At 44.5% G+C, this 13,495-nt stretch overlaps 1 pseudogene; it reads right to left on the bottom strand.

Annotated features, from left to right (window-relative positions):
* Nucleotides 1-351: 351 nt before the first annotated feature.
* Nucleotides 352-13,495, bottom strand: part of LOC131947702 (sodium- and chloride-dependent glycine transporter 1-like) — a 14,247-nt pseudogene continuing 1,103 nt past the window's right edge.

Here is a 13,495-nt window from a genome sequence, read left to right as displayed (position 1 = left end):
TTTAACATCATTAATATTGAGCATCACATTGATTAAAGAAATGTATACAATTTTAGGCATACGTAAGAAAAGCTGTTAGAAATAGAAATGAAGGTTTAAAAAATATGTTAAACAGTATTATCAAAATACAGGCTACACATTTTAAAACAAAACGTAAAAAAACTAACTCATACAGTAGTAGAGTTGATCCCCCCCCCCCCCCCCCCCCACTCCGAACGAAATGGATTTGATATAGAAAACATACTTTTACAAGTGTCCGCCCCCCCCTCCGGAAAATATTGACCGCCCCCCCCCCCCCGAAAATATCAAGTGCCCCCCCCCCCCTATCCCGAAGAAAAAGTCTGGAAGAAACACTGCACAGTAGTTAACAAAGATAGAGAGCTAAATTTAACAAAAACTAGTACTAACATAAAAGGCTATCTATGTCTAAAAGGTAATCTGAAAGTACACAATTCTGTCTCCTTAGTTTGGGCGAGATATTTCTTGCGTATCGCCGGGTCGTTGGGCGCCCAGTCTTGGCCTGGGGTGCAAGACTTCTTTAAGCGCTGTAAGGGAGATAATAAATACGAAAGTTGGGATTTGTAATCAATCTCAACCTATACTGCCTTACTTATTAGTTGGGCAATTTTTTTTACTAAAACAACAAACATTATGAGCACAAAACATCTCAGGCCATATGACTTAAATATCTTTATTATAAAGTCACAGCCTATCCCGTCTAAAATCCTAACCTACTCCACACAATCGAATGGCATGGTCAAATGGTAGAGCGTTTGCCTTCTAACCCAAAAGTCTAAACTTCGTGTCCCTGGCTAGAGTTGTAGCGCGTCTCTGACAGTGACTAAACCCATCTCCAACAATGACCCAACCTACCTCCAACAATGACAAAACCTACCTCCAACAATGACTAAACCTACCTAAAGTAATGACTAAACCTACCTACATCAATGACAAAACCTACCTCCATGAAAGTGCCTCTAGTAATGACCAGCTTGTAAACGATATACACAGGTATTGGCAGGAAGGGTACACTGGCGATCAACCAGCCGAAAGTCTTGGCGCCCTCTCCATACACGTAGCCCTCATAGACGGGGGGCTGGTAGGTAGCCAGGGTGGTAGCCAGGATCAGCTGATGGAGGGGCAAACATTGGTAGCAATACGGAGGGGCAAACATTGGTAGCAACACGGAGGGTTGATAGCAACACGGAGGGGCAAACATTGATAGCAATACGGAGGGGCAAACATTGGTAGCAACACGGAGGGTTGATAGCAACACGGAGGGGCAAAGATTGGTAGCAACACGGACGGGCAAACATTGGTAGCAACACGGAGGGGCAAACATTGGTAGCAACACGGAGGGGCAAACATTGGTAGCAACACGGAGGGGCAAACATTGGTAGCAACACGGAGGGGCAAACATTGGTAGCAACACGGAGGGGCAAACATTGGTAGCAATACGGAGGGTTGATAGCAACACGGAGGGGCAAACATTGGTAGCAACACGGAGGGGCAAACATTGGTAGCAACACGGAGGGGCAAACATTGATAGCAACACGGAGGGGCAAACATTGATAGCAACACGGAGGGCAAAGATTGGTAGCAACACGGAGGGGCAAACATTGGTAGCAACAGGGAGGGTTGATAGCAACACGGAGGGGCAAACATTGATAGCAACACGGAGGGCAAAGATTGGTAGCAACACGGAGGGGCAAACATTGGTAGCAACACGGAGGGTTGATAGCAACACGGAGGGGCAAACATTGGTAGCAACACGGAGGGGCAAACATTGGTAGCAACACGGAGGGGCAAACATTGATAGCAACACGGAGGGTTGATAGCAACACGGAGGGGCAAACATTGGTAGCAACACGGAGGGGCAAACATTGGTAGCAACACGGAGGGGCAAACATTGGTAGCAACACGGAGGGGCAAACATTGGTAGCAACACGGAGGGGCAAACATTGGTAGCAACATGGAGGGGCAAACATTGGTAGAAACACGGAGGGGCAAACATTGATAGCAACACGGAGGGTTGATAGCAACACGGAGGGGCAAACATTGGTAGCAACACGGAGGGGCAAACATTGGTAGCAACACGGAGGGGCAAACATTGGTAGCAACACGGAGGGGCAAACACTGGTAGCAACACGGAGGGGCAAACATTGATAGCAATACGGAGGGTTGATAGCAACACGGAGGGGCAAACATTGGTAGCAACACGGAGGGCCAAACATTGGTAGCAACATGGAGGGGCAAACATTGGTAGCAACACGGAGGGGCAAACATTGGTAGCAACACGGAGGGTTGATAGCAACACGGAGGGGCAAACATTGGTAGCAACACGGAGGGCCAAACATTGGTAGCAACATGGAGGGGCAAACATTGGTAGCAACACGGAGGGGCAAACATTGGTAGCAACACGGAGGGTTGATAGCAACACGGAGGGGCAAACATTGGTAGCAACACGGAGGGTTGATATCAACACGGAGGGGCAAACATTGGTAGCAACACGGACGGGCAAACATTGGTAGCAACACGGAGGGGCAAACATTGGTAGCAACACGGAGGGGCAAACATTGGTAGCAACACGGAGGGGCAAACATTGGTAGCAACACGGAGGGTTGATAGCAACACTGAGGGGCAAACATTGGTAGCAACACGGAGGGGCAAACATTGGTAGCAACACGGAGGGGCAAACATTGATAGCAACACGGAGGGGCAAACATTGATAGCAACACGGAGGGCAAAGATTGGTAGCAACACGGAGGGGCAAACATTGGTAGCAACAGGGAGGGTTGATAGCAACACGGAGGGGCAAACATTGGTAGCAACACGGAGGGCAAAGATTGGTAGCAACACGGAGGGGCAAACATTGATAGCAACACAGAGGGGCAAACATTGATAGCAACACGGAGGGGCAAACATTGGTAGCAACACGGAGGGGCAAACATTGGTAGCAACACGGAGGGGCAAACATTGGTAGCAACACGGAGGGGCAAACATTGATAGCAACACGGAGGGGCAAACATTGGTAGCAACACGGAGGGGCAAACATTGGTAGCAACACGGAGGGGCAAACATTGATAGCAACACGGAGGGTTGATAGCAACACGGAGGGGCAAACATTGGTAGCAACACGGAGGGGCAAACATTGGTAGCAACACGGAGGGGCAAACATTGGTAGCAACACGGAGGGGCAAACACTGGTAGCAACACGGAGGGGCAAACATTGATAGCAATACGGAGGGTTGATAGCAACACGGAGGGGCAAACATTGGTAGCAACACGGAGGGCCAAACATTGGTAGCAACACGGAGGGGCAAACATTGGTAGCAACACGGAGGGGCAAACATTGATAGCAACACAGAGGGGCAAACATTGATAGCAACACGGAGGGGCAAACATTGGTAGCAACACGGAGGGGCAAACATTGGTAGCAACACGGAGGGGCAAACATTGGTAGCAACACGGAGGGGCAAACATTGATAGCAACACGGAGGGGCAAACATTGGTAGCAACACGGAGGGGCAAACATTGGTAGCAACACGGAGGGGCAAACATTGATAGCAACACGGAGGGTTGATAGCAACACGGAGGGGCAAACATTGGTAGCAACACGGAGGGGCAAACATTGGTAGCAACACGGAGGGGCAAACATTGGTAGCAACACGGAGGGGCAAACACTGGTAGCAACACGGAGGGGCAAACATTGATAGCAATACGGAGGGTTGATAGCAACACGGAGGGGCAAACATTGGTAGCAACACGGAGGGCCAAACATTGGTAGCAACATGGAGGGGCAAACATTGGTAGCAACACGGAGGGGCAAACATTGGTAGCAACACGGAGGGTTGATAGCAACACGGAGGGGCAAACATTGGTAGCAACACGGAGGGCCAAACATTGGTAGCAACATGGAGGGGCAAACATTGGTAGCAACACGGAGGGGCAAACATTGATAGCAACACGGAGGGTTGATAGCAACACGGAGGGGCAAACATTGGTAGCAACACGGAGGGGCAAACATTGGTAGCAACACGGAGGGGCAAACATTGGTAGCAACACGGAGGGGCAAACACTGGTAGCAACACGGAGGGGCAAACATTGATAGCAATACGGAGGGTTGATAGCAACACGGAGGGGCAAACATTGGTAGCAACATGGAGGGGCAAACATTGGTAGCAACACGGAGGGGCAAACATTGGTAGCAACACGGAGGGTTGATAGCAACACGGAGGGGCAAACATTGGTAGCAACACGGAGGGCCAAACATTGGTAGCAACATGGAGGGGCAAACATTGGTAGCAACACGGAGGGGCAAACATTGGTAGCAACACGGAGGGTTGATAGCAACACGGAGGGGCAAACATTGGTAGCAACACGGAGGGTTGATATCAACACGGAGGGGCAAACATTGGTAGCAACACGGACGGGCAAACATTGGTAGCAACACGGAGGGGCAAATATTGGTAGCAACACGGAGGGGCAAACATTGATAGCAACACGGAGGGCAAACATTGATAGCAACACGGAGGGCCAAACATTAGTAGCAACACGGAGGGTTGATAGCAACACTGAGAGGCAAACATTGGTAGCAACACGGAGGGTTGGTAGCAACACGGAGGGGCAAACATTGGTAGCAACACGGAGGGGCAAACATTGGTAGCAACACGGAGGGGCAAACATTGATAGCAATACGGAGGGGCAAACATTGGTAGCAACACGGACGGGCAAACATTGGTAGCAACACGGAGGGGCAAATATTGGTAGCAACACGGAGGGGCAAACATTGGTAGCAACATGGAGGGGCAAACATTGATAGCAACACAGAGGGTTGATAGCAACACTGAGGGGCAAACATTGATAGCAACACGGAGGGGCAAACATTAATAGCAACACGGAGGGGCAAACATTGGTAGCAATATGGAGGGTTGATAGCAACACGGAGGGGCAAACATTGGTAGCAACACGGACGGGCAAACATTGGTAGCAACACGGAGGGGCAAACATTGATAGCAACACGGAGGGTTGATAGCAACACGGAGGGGCAAACATTGGTAGCAACACGGAGGGGCAAACATTGGTAGCAACACGGACGGGCAAACATTGGTAGCAACACGGAGGGGCAAACATTGGTAGCAATATGGAGGGTTGATAGCAACACGGAGGGGCAAACATTGGTAGCAACACGGACGGGCAAACATTGGTAGCAACACGGAGGGGCAAACATTGGTAGCAACATGGAGGGGCAAACATTGGTAGCAACACGGAGGGGCAAACATTGGTAGCAATATGGAGGGGCAAACATTGATAGCAACACGGAGGGGCAAACATTGATAGCAATACGGAGGGGCAAACATTGGTAGCAACACGGAGGGGCAAACATTGGTAGCAACACGGAGGGGCAAACATTGGTAGCAACACGGAGGGGCAAACATTGGTAGCAACACGGAGGGGCAAACATTGATAGCAATACGGAGGGGCAAACATTGGTAGCAACACGGACGGGCAAACATTGGTAGCAACACGGAGGGGCAAATATTGGTAGCAACACGGAGGGGCAAACATTGGTAGCAACATGGAGGGGCAAACATTGATAGCAACACAGAGGGTTGATAGCAACACTGAGGGGCAAACATTGATAGCAACACGGAGGGGCAAACATTAATAGCAACACGGAGGGGCAAACATTGGTAGCAATATGGAGGGTTGATAGCAACACGGAGGGGCAAACATTGGTAGCAACACGGACGGGCAAACATTGGTAGCAACACGGAGGGGCAAACATTGATAGCAACACGGAGGGTTGATAGCAACACGGAGGGGCAAACATTGGTAGCAACACGGAGGGGCAAACATTGGTAGCAACACGGACGGGCAAACATTGGTAGCAACACGGAGGGGCAAACATTGGTAGCAATATGGAGGGTTGATAGCAACACGGAGGGGCAAACATTGGTAGCAACACGGACGGGCAAACATTGGTAGCAACACGGAGGGGCAAACATTGGTAGCAATATGGAGGGTTGATAGCAACACGGAGGGGCAAACATTGGTAGCAACACGGAGGGGCAAACATTGGTAGCAACACGGAGGGGCAAACATTGGTAGCAACACGGAGGGTTGATAGCAACACGGAGGGGCAAACATTGGTAGCAACACGGAGGGTCAAACATTGGTAGCAACACGGACGGGCAAACATTGGTAGCAACACGGAGGGGCAAACATTGGTAGCAACACGGAGGGGCAAACATTGGTAGCAACACGGAGGGTTGATAGCAACACGGAGGGGCAAACATTGGTAGCAACACGGAGGGGCAAACATTGGTAGCAACACGGAGGGGCAAACATTGATAGCAACACGGAGGGCAAACATTGATAGCAACACGGAGGGGAAAACATTGGTAGCAACACGGAGGGTTGATAGCAACACGGAGGGGCAAACATTAGTAGCAACACGGAGGGTTGATAGCAACACGGAGGGGCAAACATTGGTAGCAACACGGAGGGGCAAACATTGGTAGCAACACGGGGGGCAAACATTGGTAGCAACACGGAGGGGCAAACAGCAACACGGAGGGGCAAAGATTGGTAGCAACACGGAGGGGCAAAGATTGGTAGCAACACGGAGGGGCAAACATTGGTAGCAACACGGGGGGCAAACATTGGTAGCAACACGGAGGGGCAAACAGCAACACGGAGGGGCAAACATTGGTAGCAACACGGAGGGGCAAACATTGGTAGCAACACGGAGGGGCAAACATTGGTAGCAACACGGAGGGGCAAACATTGGTAGCAACATGAAAACTGCAATGGACTTTCGTAAATGGAAGGTAGGTTGTTTTTTTTTTCAAACATTGCAATTTTTCCCCACCACTTCCCAGCTATTTGGTTAATTCTACTGATGTTTCAGGTTTCAAGCCTATTATTGGTACTAATATAGCGGCTAGATATGCTACTTTTACTGCCTTGTTATTGAAGTATACAAAAACGTCATGTTGTCTTTGTACGTCTCAGAAAAACTTCGGTTTTTTTTTTTCAATTCACTATTCAAATATCCTTTTAACAGCCAGTGAACTGCAAGATAGAGCTAGTAATCATGAAATGTTTTTGTGCAGTGTTCTTTAAACAAAATGGGAAGGTGTGAACGGAGAATAAACCTTACGATAGCTAAAGCGAAAGTTTTGCATTATAACTCCGGTGTGTTTTTCACACTATCCCTTCATTTTCATTTATCGAGATCATGACTTTTCAATAAAATATGCTTTTCAAACTTGACCAGTTCTGGTCAGGTTTGGCAAACAGACTTTGTTGTAGTTTTCTGTGTAAGTTGATGACACCTCAGAAAACCCACAGTTTGGGAACCCGTATTGTAGAGCACGATTATACTAACAAGATGGTTTCGAATCAGTTCCCTAAAGAGAGGTTCGTAGACAAACATGGAAAGTGTCTATAGAACCATCTGGGCAATGGTTAAAGTAAAACCTAGACAGAGGCCAAAAATGCAACCGGAATTAAAGTTAAAAAAAACCACACGTGAAAAGACCAAATAGCAACCTGGATCTGCATTGGTTAGAAAACAGCAGCGACAGTGGATTAAAAAACACATAGCATGTGGCTAAATAACAACATGGACAAAGGCTAAAAAAACCACCAGGGCTTACAATGAGTACAGCAGGCACGATGAATCTCCACAACAAGGAAAACAAATATGGCGGTCTTCTGCCAAACATGAAGTTCAGATCATCCAGGAACCGTTCAGCGCCTGTTTGATCAAAATAAAAAATAGTTTTTAAATCTGTAGAAATTTCTATTTTTTGACAGCGTAATGTCTCATTTCAGTAATCTTATTCTTTAAGCTTTTCTCTGTTACAATTGTGATCTGTTAGTTTAATCGTGTTTTTTAAAGTTTTCCTATAAATTTTCTAAGTTACCGATACTTTTAAAAAAATGTTTTCCGAAAAGCTATATCTACTGTTTCAATGTTTGTTGTTATATAAAAATATGAGTCGAACTAAAACGAATGCCATTAAAAAAGTACCGTATATCCACGCCACTACCACACATTCCAGAAAAGCGTTGACGAGGATAGCAAAGGCAGCGAAGTACCAGTCTATCAGCTGGAACAGGTACATCCCACCCTAGAACAGGTACAAAAAGTGGCAATTATTTGATCTGTAAGCTAACACAGGTACATCCACCCATGGAACAGGTACAAATAATCTCGGTTTAATATATGAGCTAAAGTAAGAACACCCCACCACTGAGCATAAAATAATTAGACAATTTTTTACTGTAAACTAGATCATTTACACCAGTCTTACGGAAAAGTATTTTATGTTGTATTATGTTACTTTTTTTCATTGAACCAGCGATTGTACGCTGGAGCCTATGGTGCTAATGCTACACTGTCATTTATTTACTGCCTCGTTGTAGATTTACACAGCCCCATCATACAACGATGTTATTTTTTAAAACGAAGACACTCTCCATCTCTTCCATTTTGACAGTAAGATATATTCAACGAGAAAACTTATAAAAAGGTACTTGAGACTTTTGAGAACTATTAATAGCAGCTGCACTCAAGGACTTACCCTGGTTGCTAATGGCAACGAGACGAGGAAAAACGTGACGCCGTAAGTTAATTTGATGTAGATGTTGTACCGCTTGACGAATCTTGGCCAAATGTCTTGTAAGGTCGTCAGGACGGTCTCAGCTAAGGTGAACTAGGGGTGGTAGAGTGAGACTTTAGTCAGTGAGGGCTTAAGGTGAGACTTTAGTCAGTGAGGGCTTAAGGTGAGAATTTAGTAAGTGAAGGCTCAATGTGAGACAAAATCAGCCAACCATGATAAACAGTATAGAACTACCGTGAAACGTTGCCCAACCTTTGACTAAAGTGAGACCAACACAATGACAAAACCTCATCACGTGAGTTACCTGGGAATCCAAAGCTATGGTGACCAGCATGAAGAAAAACAACACCCCCCACAGTTGGGGGAGGGGGAGGTAGGAGATGGCCTCTGGGTAGACAACGAAGGCCAGCCCCGCACCTGGAGAGGAAAACTAGATAAAAAGAAACGCAGGGTATGGGCATAAATGTATGGACGTGGGGGAGGGGGAGGGCTATAACAATTTTTTAAACAAATTTTCTTTTTCATTTGTTATTTTATTTTAATTTCATTTATTTATCAATCTGTATTCTTTGATGTCAAGCCTATAAAACGATATCAATATTATAATAACAGGTGTTTTTATCTGACAGTAAATCTCATGTGTTTATGACTTTCTCCGCTTTATTTGGAGCTGTTTACCTGACTGAGAAAAGTCAGCCAATGGCAGCTGGAGGTTGTAGGACATGTGACCAAGGACGAGAAAGATGGCGAACCCGGCGAAAACACTTGTCCCTTCGCAGACAAAACACAGGACAATGGCGTCCCTGTGGTGAATAATATAAACCGGATGTTAGCTTCTGTGTTTTTCTCTTTTTCTTGTGCTCCAACAATTCTGTGTATCTGCCAATCTATACAGAATTTTGTTTTAGATAAAAGTGATAGCTATCAAAATAACTAGAAATAACAAAAGTTGTTTGGGAAATTCTTTTAATTAACCAGCCAATAGTTCTGCAACTGTTGTGTAACTATCGATCTACCTCATATATTGTTCTAGAACTTGTATGTAACGACCCACCTCATACAATTGTTCTAGAACTTGTATGTAACGACCCACCTCATACAATTGTTCTTGAACTTGTAACTAACGACCCACCTCATACAATTGTTCTTGAACTTGTATCTAACGACCCACCTCATACAATTGTTCTGGAATTTGTATCTAACGACCCACCTCATACAATTGTTCTGGAACTTGTATCTAACGACCCACCTCATACAATTGTTCTAGAACTCGTATATTTATATAAAGACCCACCTCATACAATTGTTCTGGAACTTGTTGTAACTGGCCATGGTGATAAGTCCCCCATAGGCTGGACCCAGCGAGTAAAACACCTGGATGCAAGCCTCTAGCCAGGTCTGTACTACCAGCAGTTTGCTGCAGGTAAATCAATGACACGGTCAGGTTAGAGCACACAGGGGTAGGGTGGCGGTCAATTTTCAGAACTAAAATATTATACAAGCAGTCGCCAACACATTGGACAATGACCAAACGTCATAACTTTGATAGTCAAACATGCACACACATGAACACACACAAATACACACACACACACACATATATATATATATATATATATATATATATATATATATATATATATATATATATATATATATATATATATATATATATATATATATATATATAAATATATATATATATATATATATATACGACATATATTTCTATCTACGACAGCTCCACCTACCTGAAGTCTGGGTACACATAGAACAAAACCCCGTCCACAGCACCAGGTAAGGTAGCGCCTTTGATGATGAGTACCGTCAGCAGCAGGTACGGCAGTAGGGCCGTGATATAAACTACCTGTAGGGTACCTACTCAACTCAGTCTTAGTTATATCAGATTCATTCATTTTCAGAGTAAAACTTGCAACTCCTCAGTTCGTCAAATATCATGTGAAAGTTAGAAGAGTCGTATATATTTGATCAGTATCTTTTCAAATAGAGGTAAAATAGCCCTTAGAAATTTGCACTCGTTGTTATTTCTTTAAAAGGTTTTAAAAGAAGTGTGTTGTAACTTCAGCTTTGGGTGCCTGGGATTAGGAGGTGAGAATAGGGAATATTGTGTAGTATGGTCTTAACAACAGTAGGTAATACGCTGGTCAACTATTATGCGTGAAAACATGTGTAGTTTTTCAAGTGCCCTTCACATCCAAACAGCTTGACCGTAGCTCAAGAGCCGCCCCCTCCCTCCCCTCTCCCCACACTTCTCTCTATTGTTGAAGAATGCCAACCTCGTACCACCAGGCTTTTAAACCATCCCCCACCTTTATATTCTTTTAACTTATCCTAATCGTGCACCTTTCCACCGTTCTTTTACTCCGCCCAGTCCCCTACCCCCAACAATTTCCGTCCACCAACCCCTCCACGGTTGAACAAATCACAATGATGTGCCCCTAGACTCCCTCTTTAACAACATGGTGCCAATTGTCAAAATTTTTGCTGTTGTGAAATCATAAACCGTTTTTTTAAACAAATTTTTTATGTGTTAGAGCACTGTATATAACAAAAGAAATAATCATAGGGAATAATACTCTTCCACTTACGGTTGAAGAACATGATTTTAATATTTCGAAACTCAAATATAGATCTATGTGCTGACACAGCGTAAAGACTAAACATAACACAACTGAGATATGCACGAAACATACTCGTGTTACATCTGTTAAACCAAGTTACTAAAATAGAGGCCATTGGTAGAAATGACTGGTAGAGAAGCCATTCTAATGTTCAGATATCGAGCATTCTTAGCGGTAATTTAATTACGTAATTAATCGATTAAGTTGTAATTATATATTTTCATCTCCACTAAAACATACTTGTAAAAAAGTAATCACATTTTTAAAATTATCAGTAATTAATTTAGTTTTCTCTTCACTACGAGTTACCTTTCCAACTGAGTGAATGCCCTTGATTATACAAGCGAACGTTAAAAAGGTCGAGACTAGTAGAGCCACAGTCGTGTGCCAAGGGAGACCATCCAAGTTTTCTAAACCGGGAGACAACTCTAGCACATTGTTGCTGGGGAATGACAACAAAATTGACAATATTAAATAACTCAATGTTATAAAGTTATCCCCTCGTAACATTATTTTAGATCTTTAAAAAATGTCTTCTGAAAAAAGTAAAGATCAAAGAAAATGTACAAAAGAGGACTTACCTTACTGAAAAAAGTTGCTGCCTAATCGCTTAACAATAATATAAGAGTTAAACAAAGAGATGAACTAAATACTTTTTCAGCCAACTTTTAATCAGATAAACGACTAGCTCGTCAACGTAGAAAACAAGTACAAGCCATGATAAATTTTTACTTTTAACCACGTCAGGCCTTTGTTAAAGAATTTGCCAGCCTTCTCCCACACAATTTTTCACATCCGATTCCTACACACAAACCCAGTTTTTTAAATTAAAAACATCATATGTAAATCATATATTCGCTAGTCACTTATTATGTTCAGTGAACTATAAAAGTACTATATGTAAAAGCAATGGTAGGTAATACTTATGCAGAATCAAGGCTGAGAATGGAATTGTGAGGGTGATGGGGTTTTATAGAATGCACGCTGTGTTAATCACTAGACAAAATAGTACCACCTAAGTGAAAAATAGACGTTTATAAGAAACACATGGCGCTACTATTTATGCAGATATCCTGTAGATGAGTTTCAGCTGGAGAGAATAGCCAATGACAGAGAATCTGGGACTGAATGTCAATATTACAGCTGGACAGAGAACTCTGGGAAACTGAATGCCAACATTACAGCAGGAAAGTGAACTCTGGAGAATTGGATGCCAATATTACACCAGAGAAGGGAACTCTGGAATATTGGATTCTAATATTCCATTAGAGACCTATGGAGAGCTGTTGTTTATTCTGCTTAGCTCTACTCCAACATTAGTGACTAGCAATGATATAATGGAACATGAAATTGGGACTGGGAGGGGAGCTTTGATATGGTGTAAACATGAAATTGGGCTGTAGATATATTGCACTAAAACAACCTGTGATGTAGCTGTTTTTTGTACTTTAGATAAACCTTGTTTTGTCATCTTCTCATCCCATTTTATGTGAATCTTCACGACTAGCAAAATACTAACTTATTAACTCTAGACTTTTAGATCTACACAAATAGTATTAAATCTAGTTTGGTTATTGAGATCCTTTATTATATTTTATAGAGTGAAACCCGTAAGTCTCTCCACCTCCACCCCAAATCACCCATCCCTCACCATGCTTCACCTTCTACTGGCGTCTACAGATGAGAATTCGAATTAAACCAGAATCTACCGCCAAAATTCCCATGAAAACAGAACCTACCGCCAAAATTCACAAGAAGCCAAAACCTACCGCCAAAATTCAGCACTTGCAGAATTTGCGTTTCTCGAAACGTTCACTGTCACGTTCATGACTTGGGTCATGTTGACCCAATCAGCTGCCCGCGACCCATTGAGTAACTCGACGCCTCGCTGGCCCAGGGGTACACACAGGGGCGTGTTCCAGGCTTGACCACACAAGGTCCAGGGCAGGGGCGACTTCATGGAATTGACGAGGTAGATGAGGATGTAGGCGAAGATCATACAGAAGTACCAGGAACTCAGGAAGGAGAGGATGTTCATAGAGATGCCGATACCTGGGTGGTGTAGAACAGTGGGGCGTTAGGGGAAGTTAGGGTAAGGCGTTAGGGTGGGGCGTTAGGGTGTGGTGTTAAGGTAGAGAGTTAAGGGGGAAAGCTGATAGACGTGTGGAGATAGGATGAGGCCTTTAGGGAAGTGGTAGGCTTGGGACGATACGGTAGGGC

Source organism: Physella acuta, unplaced genomic scaffold, assembly GCF_028476545.2.
Source record: "Physella acuta isolate Inbredline_101_S28 unplaced genomic scaffold, ASM2847654v3 ptg000604l, whole genome shotgun sequence".
Taxonomy (NCBI): domain Eukaryota; kingdom Metazoa; phylum Mollusca; class Gastropoda; family Physidae; genus Physella; species Physella acuta.
The sequence above is the reverse complement of the archived record's forward strand: the minus strand, read 5'-3'. Positions and strand labels throughout refer to the sequence as shown.